Source organism: Aulonocara sp. 'chitande type north' Nkhata Bay, linkage group LG9, assembly GCF_057382095.1.
Source record: "Aulonocara sp. 'chitande type north' Nkhata Bay isolate Kocher_YH1m ecotype deep benthic linkage group LG9, A_spYH_male_GT1.1, whole genome shotgun sequence".
Lineage (NCBI taxonomy): Eukaryota > Metazoa > Chordata > Actinopteri > Cichliformes > Cichlidae > Aulonocara > Aulonocara sp. 'chitande type north' Nkhata Bay.
In genome coordinates, this window is record NC_141352.1 from 16,259,448 (window position 1) to 16,273,015 (window position 13,568).

At 47.6% G+C, this 13,568-nt stretch overlaps 1 pseudogene; it reads right to left on the reverse strand.

The window, feature by feature from the left end:
* Positions 1-145: 145 nt before the first annotated feature.
* On the reverse strand, positions 146-1,087 carry LOC147321903 (uncharacterized; annotated as a pseudogene).
* Positions 1,088-13,568: the final 12,481 nt, after the last annotated feature.

Sequence of the window (13,568 nt, forward strand, 5' to 3'; positions counted from 1 at the left end):
TCTCGGGCCTCTGGATTTTCTCGTTTGGTAGAACTGGCCTCCTCTTTTTCTTGCTGATTCTCCTGGAGTGTCTCGGCTTGGGCTGGAGAATTTTCTGGATTGTTAACGCTGGCCTCTTTTTCTGAACTTGACTGATGTGTTGTCTCTATTTGGCTTTGAGTTTGGCTTTGAGTTTGGCGTACTCACAGTGGGTTCTTTGTTCCTGTTATTTGCGCTTTGCAACTTCCTCTTCTAGAGTTTTCTGAGTTTTGAGGATTTTCTCACGGAGTTGTTCGATCTCTTCCTGCTGTTTTTTACTTGGGTCTCCAAATCAGCTACTCGAACGGTTTTCATGTCTGTAGAGTCTGTGTGTGGAACTTCTGTAATTTGTGTTGAAGCGTCCACACTCAGCTCTGCAGCTGTCACAGCTGTGTTGTCGTCTTTAACAGGAGCTGCATTCACCACAGGGGTGAAGTTCTCCTCGGGTCTGTTTCTGCAAGCCTGTTCCAGTTGTTGTTGGAGCTCAAGAATGTTTTTTTCAGCATTTTCTCTGCAGCACTTTAGCTGCAGGCGAAGCCAATCATTCTGTGTTTTAGGTTTGCAGCTGTCATTTTGTAAAGATTGGTTTTACACATGTGCTGAGCCTCCTGCAGGAGGAATCTCAGCGCACCCACTTCATCAGTCTCATTATATGGATGTCTGCCATCATTTGGTATTAAGTGAGGATTAGGCTGTGGTTGAGATGGCCCATCATTGGTTCTAAGGTCATGATTAGGCTGATGTTGCAGAGGCCCTTGATTCGGTAAAAACTGTGGATTGCGTCAATGTTGCCCAGGCCCATTATTGGGTTTAAAGTGGGCATTGGACTGATGTGGCCAAGGCCCTTGATTGGGTCTAGGGCTTCTGGCTCTGGGGTTTGGTTTTGCATTTTTCTGCATTTTCTTCTTATTTTCACCCTTTGGCTTGGCAGCGTCAGATGGAATCACCTCATTTGGTGCCCGGTTTTTCCCTCTTAGGTTTGGGTTTGCTGCATCGTTCTTGAGTTAGGGCGGACAGCGGCCAATGAGGTCCCTTCCTGGGGATCAAGGTTTTGCTGCATACATTGCATTCTTCTTGTCTTTGGTCTTACAATGTCCAATAAAGTGTCTTCTATTCGATCAGGGTTTGGGTTTCGTTGCATACACTGAACATTTCAAATCTTTTTCCTAAAAGTTGGCTCGTGTGTGTAGCCTGTCTTGTTAATGATTTTACTGAGTGGGTTGAGGCCAATGAAAAACAGCAGTTGGAACAGAACATCTCCTCGGTAGATCCTGCAGTTGATGGCGACTGTTCTCCTGGCGTTAAATTAGCCTCTAGTGTTGTTCCCTGCACCCCCCACTGATTTTGTGATGAAGGTTCTTTCGGTCCTGTTGATCTTGTACAGTTCTAGCCATTCCAGGATCCATGTCAGGGACATTGACTCATCTCGTTCAGTTGTTGGCATTTGCTCTTGCTCAGATCTCTGCTCTGTGTGCTGACAGACATCTGCTCTCAGTGTGTCATTCGCGCTCACAACATCTCTGCTCCGTGCATACCGTTATAAGTGTGCCACAGAACCAATCACAGACTTGGATGCAAAAATTCTGATTGGCTGTTACAGTCTCCAATCAGCTCGCTAGCTACTGCATTCCGGAAACACGGTCCAGAATGTAGCTAAGTCCATTTTCGGTTAGTATTTTTTATTATTTTATTTTAATATATATATTTTAAGACCATTGTTGGTTTTAATCTAGTTTAAACCAAACCACTCCACTGGATTTAGCTACATTCTGGACCGTGTTTCCGGAAGGAGCAAGAGCAAATGCCAACAACTGAGCAAGAGGGGCTGTTATTGTGTGTGTATATGGATAATAGCAAACACTGAAATACATTTCTTGCACGCAGAAATGAATTTTGTTAGCTCAAATTAAACTTTTCTTCTCTTAAAAAAACGTTCTCCTCAAAATCCAACATTTGCGCTTACAATTTTTTTTTAACGTGCGCTCAGAATCGAGGCACAAAAATAATGTCATAGGTTTCTGCCACTGTGGCAGTTGGTCTACTCACTGAAACAAAGACACCCATTAAAAAATATGAAACTGGTGAAGAAAGCATGGATCTTAAACTGGAAGTGAAGAAAAACTATAAAAGATATTGAAAAGATAATTAAAAGCTGAATAGTTCAATGTCTTGGCTTCGTTTTAAAGTTTGAATGGTGTCTTTAGGTGCACATATGTAGAAGCAGTTGAAAGAGGAGTACATTGAATGAGAATTTGAAGAGTCTGCCAATTGAAATACATTATACATTTTTGTTGAATAAAGTTGAATCTTTAAAAAAATCTAAAAGTTAGAAATGACAGAAATAGAACCACACATGTCTAAAAGAAGAAAAATCTAATGGTGTTTTTCTAAGTTGAGCGCTGTTGAAGGAGATAATAAGCGAAAAATGTACAGAATAAAAATAGCATCTCAATACTGTCAATGCTTAATCAGCACTAATTGTGTCGTTACTTATGTTAAAAAAGGTTCTTCAGTTCACATCGGGCAGATAGAAAGAAAAAATTAACATCAATCAAACATGCTTTTATCTTTCGCCACACTCTGGCTACAATCAGGCGATTTCAGTTCATGTGAGAGGACAAAGTTGTGGAGCAATATAGCAATACAGCTTTTAAGGAGTGGAGATGTGGACATTACTTTCATTTTCAAAAGGACAAGTGTGTGATGGTAAAGTGCAAACTGCATCCAAGATAGAAACAAGAGCAATATACTGCTAATACAACTTTGGCTCTTTAGAAGCATCTGAACAGACAACATGGTAACGCAAAGACCAGAACCCAAGAACCCAGAAAGATTTTGAAACTGAGTGTTTGCTAAACCCGGCCCAGCACCCAGACCCTAAACTTCTACAGGTAACAAAGTAGTGATGTGCATTCTGCCTAGTAGCCTCAGTTTCTTCCTGTTCATATTTTACAGTACAATTACAGGGAAGATCCTTTTGAAGTCTCTCTGTGCTGGTTTTCATCTTTTCTTTGTATTTTTGGCTTTGTTTACACCTAAAAACTAAAAGAAAGATAGTGCGTGTGTTAACCGGTAATTATGTGACCATGCTTTTCAGGTCATTTGAGAGAGTACTGAGAAAGTTATGTAATAAGTAGTGTAACAAATTACGTTCTCTGGCAAGTATTTAATTAATGTACTCCATTACTTTTATGAAAAGTGACAAATAAAGTGTAATACATTACTTCTTTTTGAGTAATGACCCAAACACTGCTTCACCAAACACTGTTTCACTATATGTATATATATATATATATATATATATATATATATATATATGTATATATATATATATGTATATATGAGAGGGTGTGCTGGGAATGTCTAGCAGAGGCCCCAGTCCGCGAGATCTTCAACGCACACCTCCGGCAGAGCTTCAACAGCATGGGGACTGGGGACATTGAGTCCGAATGGACCATGTTCAGCGTCTCCATTGCTGAAGCTGCTGCATTGAGCTGCGGCCGCAAGGTGGTTGGTGCCTGCCGTGGTGGTAATCCCTGAACCAAATGGTGGACACCAGAGGTGAAGGGAGCCACTAGGCTGAAGAAGGAGTCCTATCGGGCTTGGTTAGCCTGTGGGACTCCGGAGGCAGCCGACAGGTATCGACAGGCCAAGCGGAATGCGGCTCGGGCAGTGGCTGAAGCAAAAACTCGGGTGTGGGAGGAGTTTGGAGAGGCCATGGAAAAAGACTTTCGGACTGCCTCGAAGAGATTCTGGCAAACCGTCAGACGTCTCAGGAGGGGAAAGCGGTGCTCTACCTGCACTGTGTATAGTGCTGGCGGAGCGCTGCTGACGTCGACTGAGAAAATTGTCAGGCGGTGGAAGGAATACTTCTAGGACCTCCTTAATCCCACTGACACGTCTTCCGAGGAGGAAGCAGAGTCTGGGGATGAGGGGAATGACCCGCCAATTTCCGGGGGCGAGGTCACTGAGGCAGTTAAACAACTCCTTGGTGGCAGAGCCCCTGGTGTTGATGAGGTCCGCCCCGAGTTCCTGAAGGCTCTGGACGTTGTAGGGCTGTCCTGGTTGACACGCCTCTGCAATGTTGCGTGGAGATCAGGGGCAGTACCTGTGGACTGGCAGACCGGGGTGGTGGTCCCCATCTTTAAGAAAGGGGACCGGAGGGTGTGTTCCAACTACAGGGGGATCACACTCCTCAGCCTCCCTGGGAAAGTCTATGCCAGGGTGCTGGAAAGGAGAGTTCGTCCGTTAGTCGAACCTCGGATACAGGAGGAACAATGCGGTTTTCGTCCTGGTCGCGGAACACTGGACCAGCTCTTTATCCTCTCCAGGATACTTGAGGGTGCATGGGAGTTTGCCCAACCAGTCTACATGTGTTTTGTGGACTTGGAGAAGGCATTCGACCGTGTCCCTCGGGGTGTCCTGTGGGAGGTGTTGCGGGAATATGGGGTGTCTGGCCCATTGCTACGGGCCATTCGATTACTGGGAAAAGCAGAGGCGGTGGTGTGTGTTTCATGATCAACAACAGCTGGTGTGATTATGCGAACGTGCACCCGGTCAAATCCTTCTGCTCACCGGACCTGGAGTACCTGATGATTAAGTGCCGGCCATTCTGGCTACCGAGGGAATTTACAGCAGTGATTATTACGGCTGTTTACATTCCCCCACAAGCCGACACTGACCGTGCACTCAGGGAACTGTACAGCGCGATCAGCAGCGAGGAAACCGCACACCCAGAGGCAGCGTTTATCACAGCCGGAGACTTTAATAAGGGAAACCTGAAGAAAGTCTCACCAAAACTCCATCAACACATCCTTTTCAACACACGTGGAAACCGGCAACTCGACCACTGTTACACCTCTTTCCGGGATGCGTACAAAGCCCTCCCCCGCGCCCCATTCGGCCAATCAGATCACTGCTCCATCCTGCTCCTGCCCGCCTACAGGCAGAAGCTGAAACAGGAAGCTCCAACCCGGAGGGCGGTGCACTGTTGGACGGACCAATCGGAGTCTGCGCTGCGGGACTGTTTTGATCACGCGGACTGGGAAATGTTTCACGTGGCCGCCAGAGACATTGATGAATACACAGACTCAGTCTGTGGATTTATCAGGAAATGCGTGGAAGATGTCGTCCCATCCAGAACAGTCAAATCCTTCCCAAATCAAAAACCCTGGATTAACGGAGATGTTCGCGCGGCACTGGCGGCACGGAACACCGCCTTTGCCTCCGCGAACACATCGGACTACAAACACGCACATTACCAACTCCGGAAGACGATCAAAGCAGCCAAACGTGAGTACAGGGACAGGGTGGAACAACAGTTTGACAACCCTCGGAGTATGTGGCAGGGACTAAACACGATCACAGACTTTAGAGGGAAAACCAGCACACCGCAGACCACGGCCTCTCTGTGTGAGGATCTAAACGTATTCTACGCTAGATTCGACACAGCGAACACCATGAGACCGGACAGTGTGCGCACCGCGGATGACGTCAGTGCGCACACTGTGTCTGAGGAGGATGTGCGGAGGTGCTTCAGGAAGGTGAACGCACGCAAAGCTACTGGTCCGGACGGGATTCCCGGCCGCGTCCTCAGGTCATGCGCGGCTCAGCTGGCTGGAGTGTTCACGCACATCTTCAACCTTTCCCTCTCTCTGTCTGTAGTCCCAGCCTGCTTCAAAATGGCCACCATCGTCCCTGTACCCAAATCCTCCACCATCTCCTCATTGAACGACTGGCGACCTGTGGCCCTGACCCCCATCGTAAGCAAATGCTTCGAGAAGCTGGTCAGGGACTTCATCTGCTCTGCACTACCCGACTCACTGGACCCTCTACAGTTTGCATACTGCCACAACAGGTCCACTGATGATGCCATAGCCCTGACACTACACACTGCCCTGTCACACCTGGAGAAGAGAGACACGTATGTGAGGATGCTGTTTGTAGATTACAGCTCAGCATTCAATACCATCGTTCCCTCGAAGCTGGACAGGAAACTGCAGGATCTAGGACTGAGCAGCTTCCTCTGCAGCTGGATCCTTAGCTTCCTGTCTGACAGATGCCAGGTGGTCAGACTGGGCAGCATCACCTCACCCCCATCACACTGAACACTGGTGCTCCACAGGGGTGTGTACTGAGCCCTCTCCTGTACTCACTCTACACCTACGACTGCACAGCCACTAACAGCTCCAACATCATTGTGAAGTTTGCGGACGACACTACAGTGGTGGGTCTTATCACCAACGGTGATGAGACGGCTTACAGGGAGGAGGTCAGCGCCCTGACCCACTGGTGTCAAGACAACCATCTCCCCCTCAACGTCGCAAAGACAAAGGAGTTGATAGTGGACTTCCGGAGGTGCAGAGAAGTACACACCCCCATCACCATCAACGGCGCTGCTGTGGAGAGAGTGAGCAGCTTCCGGTTCCTTGGCGTACACCTGGCTGAGGATCTTACGTGGTCAGTACACACAAACAAAACAGTGAAGAAGGCGCAGCAGCGCCTCTTCTTTCTCAGGAGACTGAAAAGATTCGGCATGAGCCCCCGCATCCTCAGGACCTTCTATCGCTGTGCCATTGAGAGCATCCTCACTGGATGCATCACCACCTGGTATGGCAACAGCACCGCCTACAACTGCAAAGCTCTCCAGCGAGTAGTGCGGTGCTCTGAACGGATAATTGGAGGTGAGCTTCCCTCCCTCCAAGACATCTACAGGAAGCGGTGCCTGAGGAAAGCGGGGAGGATCATCAAGGACTCCAGTCACCCCAGCCATAAACTGTTCAGACTGCTTCCATCAGGAAGGAGGTTCTGCAGCATCCGGTCCCGTACCAGCAGACTGAGAGACAGCTTTTTCCATCAGGCCATCAGACTGCTGAACACGTCATAGACACCTCAGCTTCACTACTGGAACTTCAACATTATGCACTCCACACTGTATATAAATGCCACTTGTTTTGCACATATTCAACTCTGTATATTTTATATATTTTATTATTATTATTATTATTTTATTTTATTTTTTTACTATTTAATTTGTAAAAATGTGTATACACACACACACACACACACACACACACACACACACACACACACACACACACACACACACACACGTAGGAAAATATTTAGTATACACATCCAGAAATGCATACACTATTATATATTGTACATATATTTATTAGTTTCAGGTTGGCCATTCTTGTATTTTGCTCGTTTGTGTTGTTGTGTTTGCACATCTCTGTTGCTTGTGGGGCTCGCACACAAGAATTTCACTCGCATGTGCTGTGCCAGTGTGCCTGCACATGTGATGTGACAATAAAAAGTGATTTGATTTGATTTGATTTGATTTGATCCCTATACAACCGTTGCAAGAGCTTGGTTCGCATTGCCGGCAATAAGTCGGACTCGTTCCTGGTGGGTGATGGGCTCCGCCAGGGCTGCCCTTTGTCTCCGGTTCTGTTCATAATTTTTATGGACAGGATTTCTAGGCGCAGCCAAGTGGCGGAGGGCTTTCGCTTTGGTGGCCTCAGAATCTCATCTCTGATTTTTGCAGATGATGTGGTTCTGTTGGCTTCATCGGGTGAGGGCCTCCAGCTCGCACTGGAACGGTTCGCAGCCAAGTGTGAAGCAGCGGGAATGAGGATCAGCACCTCCAAATCTGAGGCCATGGTTCTCAGCCGGAAAAGGGTGGAGTGCCCACTCCGGGTTGGGGATGAGTTCCTGCCCCAAGTGGAGGAGTTCAAGTATCTCGGGGTCTTGTTCGCGAGTGATGGGAGAAGGGAGCCGGAGATCGACAGACGGATTGGGGCTGCAGCTGCAGTAATGCGGACGCTGCACCGGTCCGTCGTGGTGAAGAGGGAGCTGAGTGTAAAAGCGAAGCTCTCAATTTACCGGTCGATCTACGTCCCTACCCTCACCTATGGCCACCAGCTGTGGGTAGTGACCGAAAGAACGAGATCGCGGATACAAGCGGCAGAAATGAGCTTCCTCCGAAGGGTGGCTGGCCTCTCCCTTAGAGATAGGGTGAGAAGTTCGGCCATCCGGGAGGGGCTCAGAGTAGAGCAGCTGCTGCTCCACATCGAAAGGAGCCAGCTGAGGTGGTTCGGGCATCTGACAAGGATGCCCCCTGGGCACCTCCTGGGTGAGGTGTTCCAGGCATGTCCCACCGGGAGGAGGCCCCGGGGCGGACCCAGGACACGCTGGAGAGATTATATCTCTCGGCTGGCCTGGGAACGCCTTGGTATTCCCCCGGATAATAATAATAATAATAATCATAATGGATACTTTATTGATCCCCATGGGGAAATTACTTGTTTTTCTCTGCATTTGACCCATTCACTCAGTGAAGCAGTGGGCAGCCCACTAAGCAGGCGCCCGGGGAGCAGTGTGTAGGGACGGTACCTTGCTCAGGGGTACCTCAGGGTAGCCGTTAAGTGGATTCGAACCGCCGACCTTCCGATCATGGGGCGACCACTTTACCTACTGAGCTATCCCTGCCCCATAAGCTGGATAAGCTGGAGGAGGTGGCTGGGGAGAGGGAGGTCTGGGCCTCTTTGCTTAGGCTGCTGCCCCCGCGACCCGGCCCCGGACAAAGCGGATGAAGATGGTATATTGTTGATCGCCCGGATCAACAAGGTCCGCGTCAGGTTTTGAGGAACCAGGGCACCCTGACGAAAAGTGGGATACTGGAACAAGAAGGCATCGGTGGGCAAGAGACGAAAACAGGGCGTTTTTGGAATGCTACTACGCAAGTAACCCCGGCGGAAGGGGCTACATGAATAGGATGAGGGACCTATGGATTCTTCGATACCCAACATCCACAATGACGGCGAAACAACTAGTAGCTCAGTGTTCCAACATTCGAAAGAAGGGACTGCTCTCACAGCTAGAGATTGACGAGGTACAACACAAATGCTACGGCAAGGAGGAGTCAGGACGCCAGGTCAGGGGGGCGATATCATCACCCCCACCCGAGATTGGGTACATAGCCCCAAGTGCGATAGGAGAAGGATCGTTGAGTGCGAGAGGAACTGACCTGAAAAATAGGATCATGGCCAAGCTTGAAACCTGGATCCCCCGTAGCCGGTTACCAAGATTACGTGAAGTACCCTCAGAAGGTCTGCTAGATGATGTTAATGCAGCACTACGGGCAATACCTACAACCACGATTACCGACACTAACAAGCTGATCTACAATACGGCAGCAGTGATCAGTGAGATGCTTGGCTACAAGTTGAACAGCCACAAGGGGCAGTACCCTCCATGGAGAAGGAGGCTAGAGGGCAAGATCAAAGTAGCACGGAGGGAGGTTAGCCAACTAACGGAGTTGCAGAAAGGTGCGACAAATAAGGTGCCTAAGAAATACAGCAAGCTGTCCATACCTGAGGCCTTGGAAACTGCCAAGCAAAGACTCACAGCCTTGGCCAGCCGCTTGAGGAGGTACACCAGAGAGATAGAAGGCAGGAGAATAAACCAGCTGTTCTCCACAGAACCAGCAAAGGTGTACTCTCAGTGGCAAGGGAACAATAAGAGGACAGCACCACCAAGGCTGGAGACGGAGCAATACTGGAAGAGCATATGGGAGAAGGATGCAACCCATAACGGCAATGCTCAGTGGCTAGTGGATCTGAGGGCAGACCACAGCGACCTCCCTGAACAGGGTCCAGTAACCATCACAGTGGCAGATATCCAAGAAAGGGTCTCCAGTATGAAGAGTTGGACAGCACCAGGGCCCGACATGGTTCACGCCTACTGGCTGAAGAAGCTGACTGCACTCCACGAGCGTCTGGCAGCACAAATGAACCAGCTGCTAGTTAACGAGAGACACCCGGAATGGCTAACTGAAGGCCGGACGGTCCTGATCCCCAAGGACCCCAAGAAGGGACCGGTCCCCTCCAACTACCGACCAATAACCTGCCTCAGTACTACATGGAAGCTCCTGTCAGGCATCATATCGGCTAAGATGAACAGGCACATGGGTCAATACATGAGCGGGACACAGAAAGGAATTGGCAAGAATACCAGAGGCGCAAAACACCAGCTACTGGTAGACAGAACAATCAGCCGAGACTGCAAGACCAGACTGACCAACCTGTGCACTGCCTGGATTGATTACAAGAAGGCCTATGACTCAATGCCCCACAGCTGGATACTGGAATGCCTAGAATTGTACAAGATCAATGGGACCCTAAGAGCCTTCATCAGGAACTCAATGGGGATGTGGCGTACAACACTAGAGGCCAACTCCAAGCCCATAGCACAAGTCACCATCAAGTGCGGGATCTACCAAGGAGATGCTCTGTCCCCACTGCTGTTCTGCATAGGCCTGAACCCCCTCAGTGAGATCATTAACAAGACTGGCTACGGATACCGACTACGGAACGGAGCAGTTGTCAGCCACCTCCTGTACATGGATGACATCAAGCTGTATGCCAAGAGTGAACGAGACATCGATTCACTGATCCACACTACCAGGCTATACAGCAATGACATTGGAATGTCGTTCGGACTGGAGAAGTGTAGTCGGATGGTAACAAAGAGAGGGAAGGTAGTCAGAACTGAGGGGATTGAACTACCAGAAGGCAACATTGCAGACATAGAGGACAGTTACAAGTACTTGGGGATCCCGCAGGCGAATGGGAACCATGAAGAGGCCGCTAGAAAAGCTGCAACCACCAAGCACCTGCAGAGGGTCAGGCAAGTCCTGAGGAGTCAGCTGAATGGTAAGAACAAGATCCGGGCCATCAACACGTACGCCCTGCCCGTGATCAGGTACCCTGCTGGGGTAATAGGCTGGCCAAAGGAGGAGATAGAAGCCACTGACATAAAGACAAGAAAGCTCCTTACCATGCATGGAGGGTTTCACCCCAAGTCCAGCACCCTGAGGCTGTACGCTAAGCGGAAGGAAGGGGGCCGGGGACTGGTGAGTGTCAGCACCACAGTCCAGGATGAGACAACGAACATCCAAGAATACATTGGGAAGATGGCCCCAACTGACCGAGTGCTCAGTGAATACCTCAGGCAGCAGAAACCCAAGAAAGAGGAGGGAGACGAGGAACCATCATGGAAGGACAGGCCCCTGCACGGTATGTACCACCGGCAGATAGAGGAGGTGGCTGATATCCAGAAATCCTACCAGTGGCTGGACAAAGCTGGACTGAAAGACAGCACAGAGGCACTAATCATGGCAGCACAAGAACAAGCTCTGAGCACAAGATCCATAGAGGCTGGGGTCTATCACACCAGGCAAGACCCCAGGTGCAGGCTGTGTAAAGATGCCCCAGAGACAATCCAGCACATAACAGCAGGGTGCAAGATGCTAGCAGGCAAGGCATACATGGAACGCCATAACCAAGTGGCCGGCATAGTGTACAGGAACATCTGTGCCGAGTATAACATGGAAGTCCCGAGGTCAAAATGGGAGATGCCCCCAAGGGTGGTGGAGAATGACCGAGCTAAGATCCTGTGGGACTTCCAGATACAGACGGACAAAATGGTGGTGGCTAACCAACTGGACATAGTGGTGGTAGACAAACAGAAGAAGACGGCCGTAGTGATCGATGTAGCGGTTCCGAATGAGAGCAATATCAGGAAGAAGGAACACGAGAAGCTGGAGAAATACCAAGGGCTCAGAGAAGAGCTCGAGAGGATGTGGAGGGTGAAGGTAACGGTGGTCCCCGTGTTAATCGGAGCACTAGGTGCGGTGATTCCCAAGCTAGGCGAGTGGCTCCAGCAGATCCCGGGAACAACATCGGAGATCTCTGTCCAGAAGAGCGCAGTCCTGGGAACAGCTAAGATACTGCGCAGGACCCTCAAGCTCCCAGGCCTCTGGTAGAGGACCCGAGCTTGAAGGATAAACCGCCCGCAGGGGCGTGCTGGGTGTTTATATATATATATATATATATATATATATTTCCTATGCAGCTTATATATAAAGGTTAGTGCCTACCATAAGTGCCATAGGATAAGAGGGAGACGTACACACTGAGCCCTGGGTGTGTATCGCAGACAGCGCCCTCTACTTCCTGAACTACAGCCTCCCATTTAAACACCACATGCTAACTACTAACAATTTTTACTTATACTACGAACAGATCACTGATTGTAGCTTTGTAGTCATAGATTTTCCCCTACTTTTATTGTCCGAAGTGAGAAAACTTGTGGTGCAGCAGCTTGTTTGATTAAAAACAAAACACAAAAAGCATTAAACAAACAATATATACAAAAAACAACTAAATATAACTTAAATTTCATCCATACAAATTAAAAAGGTTGATAGGCGATGGTACAAATGACACTGTTAATCTTTGATGGTTTAAACTTTTGTCCCAAAGTTTAGTACTGAAATTCGTAATGGCTCTTACTGGCCTTGGTGCATCTGCTGCTCCCAGACAGTTACACCATTACACTATTCATTGAGTATCGTATGTGCTTATTTCATCTTCTAACCGATACCTGTTCTTAAAATGTCCAACAAATGTGTCAACAAATAAAATTGTAGGGTGTGTCCTTCAAAATGTTTGAAGATGTAGTTGAACTTCCTTGCAGTTTCTGCATGTTGTCTAATTGTTGTCTAAACTTTAAAGGCTCAGGTTGCCACACTGTGCAATATCATCATATAGGTGTGTGATCACTCAAACAATATGCCTGACAACAACCCCAAGCATAAATCCAGTGCAATAAACAACCATCTGGAGACACAAAAACAACATCCCTACATCTGATGGGATACCATTATCAATATCATAAGAATGTATCAAAAAATATATAATGACATCATGCTAAACATAATACTTAATTCAGTTTGTACTCATTTATTAAATAAGTCATCACAAAAAAAAATCAGTAAACATGAGTTTATTGAAAACATTCAGTCCAGCATTTTCTTAATGTGTCTTCAGTTAAAAATGCACATGAATAAAAAAACAAAAAACAAAAACAAAATACCACAATGCTATGAATTTTGACCAGGAGACTGAAAACGAATCGGTAAAAGTATCAGTAAAAATGAGACGAAATGGATGTTAGATGAAAGGCAGGGACAACCATGTATGCACCCATATATGCAGTTTAACATTAGTCACTTCTTCACTTCACCACATCCCCCCACCAAACAACCTGATTATCTACTGTAAAGACACGGCACCAAAATAGGAAAATATGTGAAATCAGCAGCTGAAATATGCAATTTTATATTTTCATGGTTACATTAAAATGATGTAAAAACCTGATTCTGCATTTTTTCTTTGCCTCCATGAATCACTTTACATTAAAGGTACTCTAAATTTAAAAAAACAAACAAACAAAAAAAAACTTTCAGTCTCATATCTGAAGTTATCAGCGCTCCGTGGCGGCTCAATCCAAGACCGGCGGGGAGCAAATGCACCTCTAGTCCAAAGCAAAGAAGAAAAAAAAACTTGATTCATACATCACAAACCTTTTTCTTTTTTTCTTTTTTCTTGATTTAAGGAATTTTCTCATAACATCACTCTACATTGGTAAAGTTGCTCTTTAACAACAGTTCACTCAAGATGCACATGGGAGAGAAACCT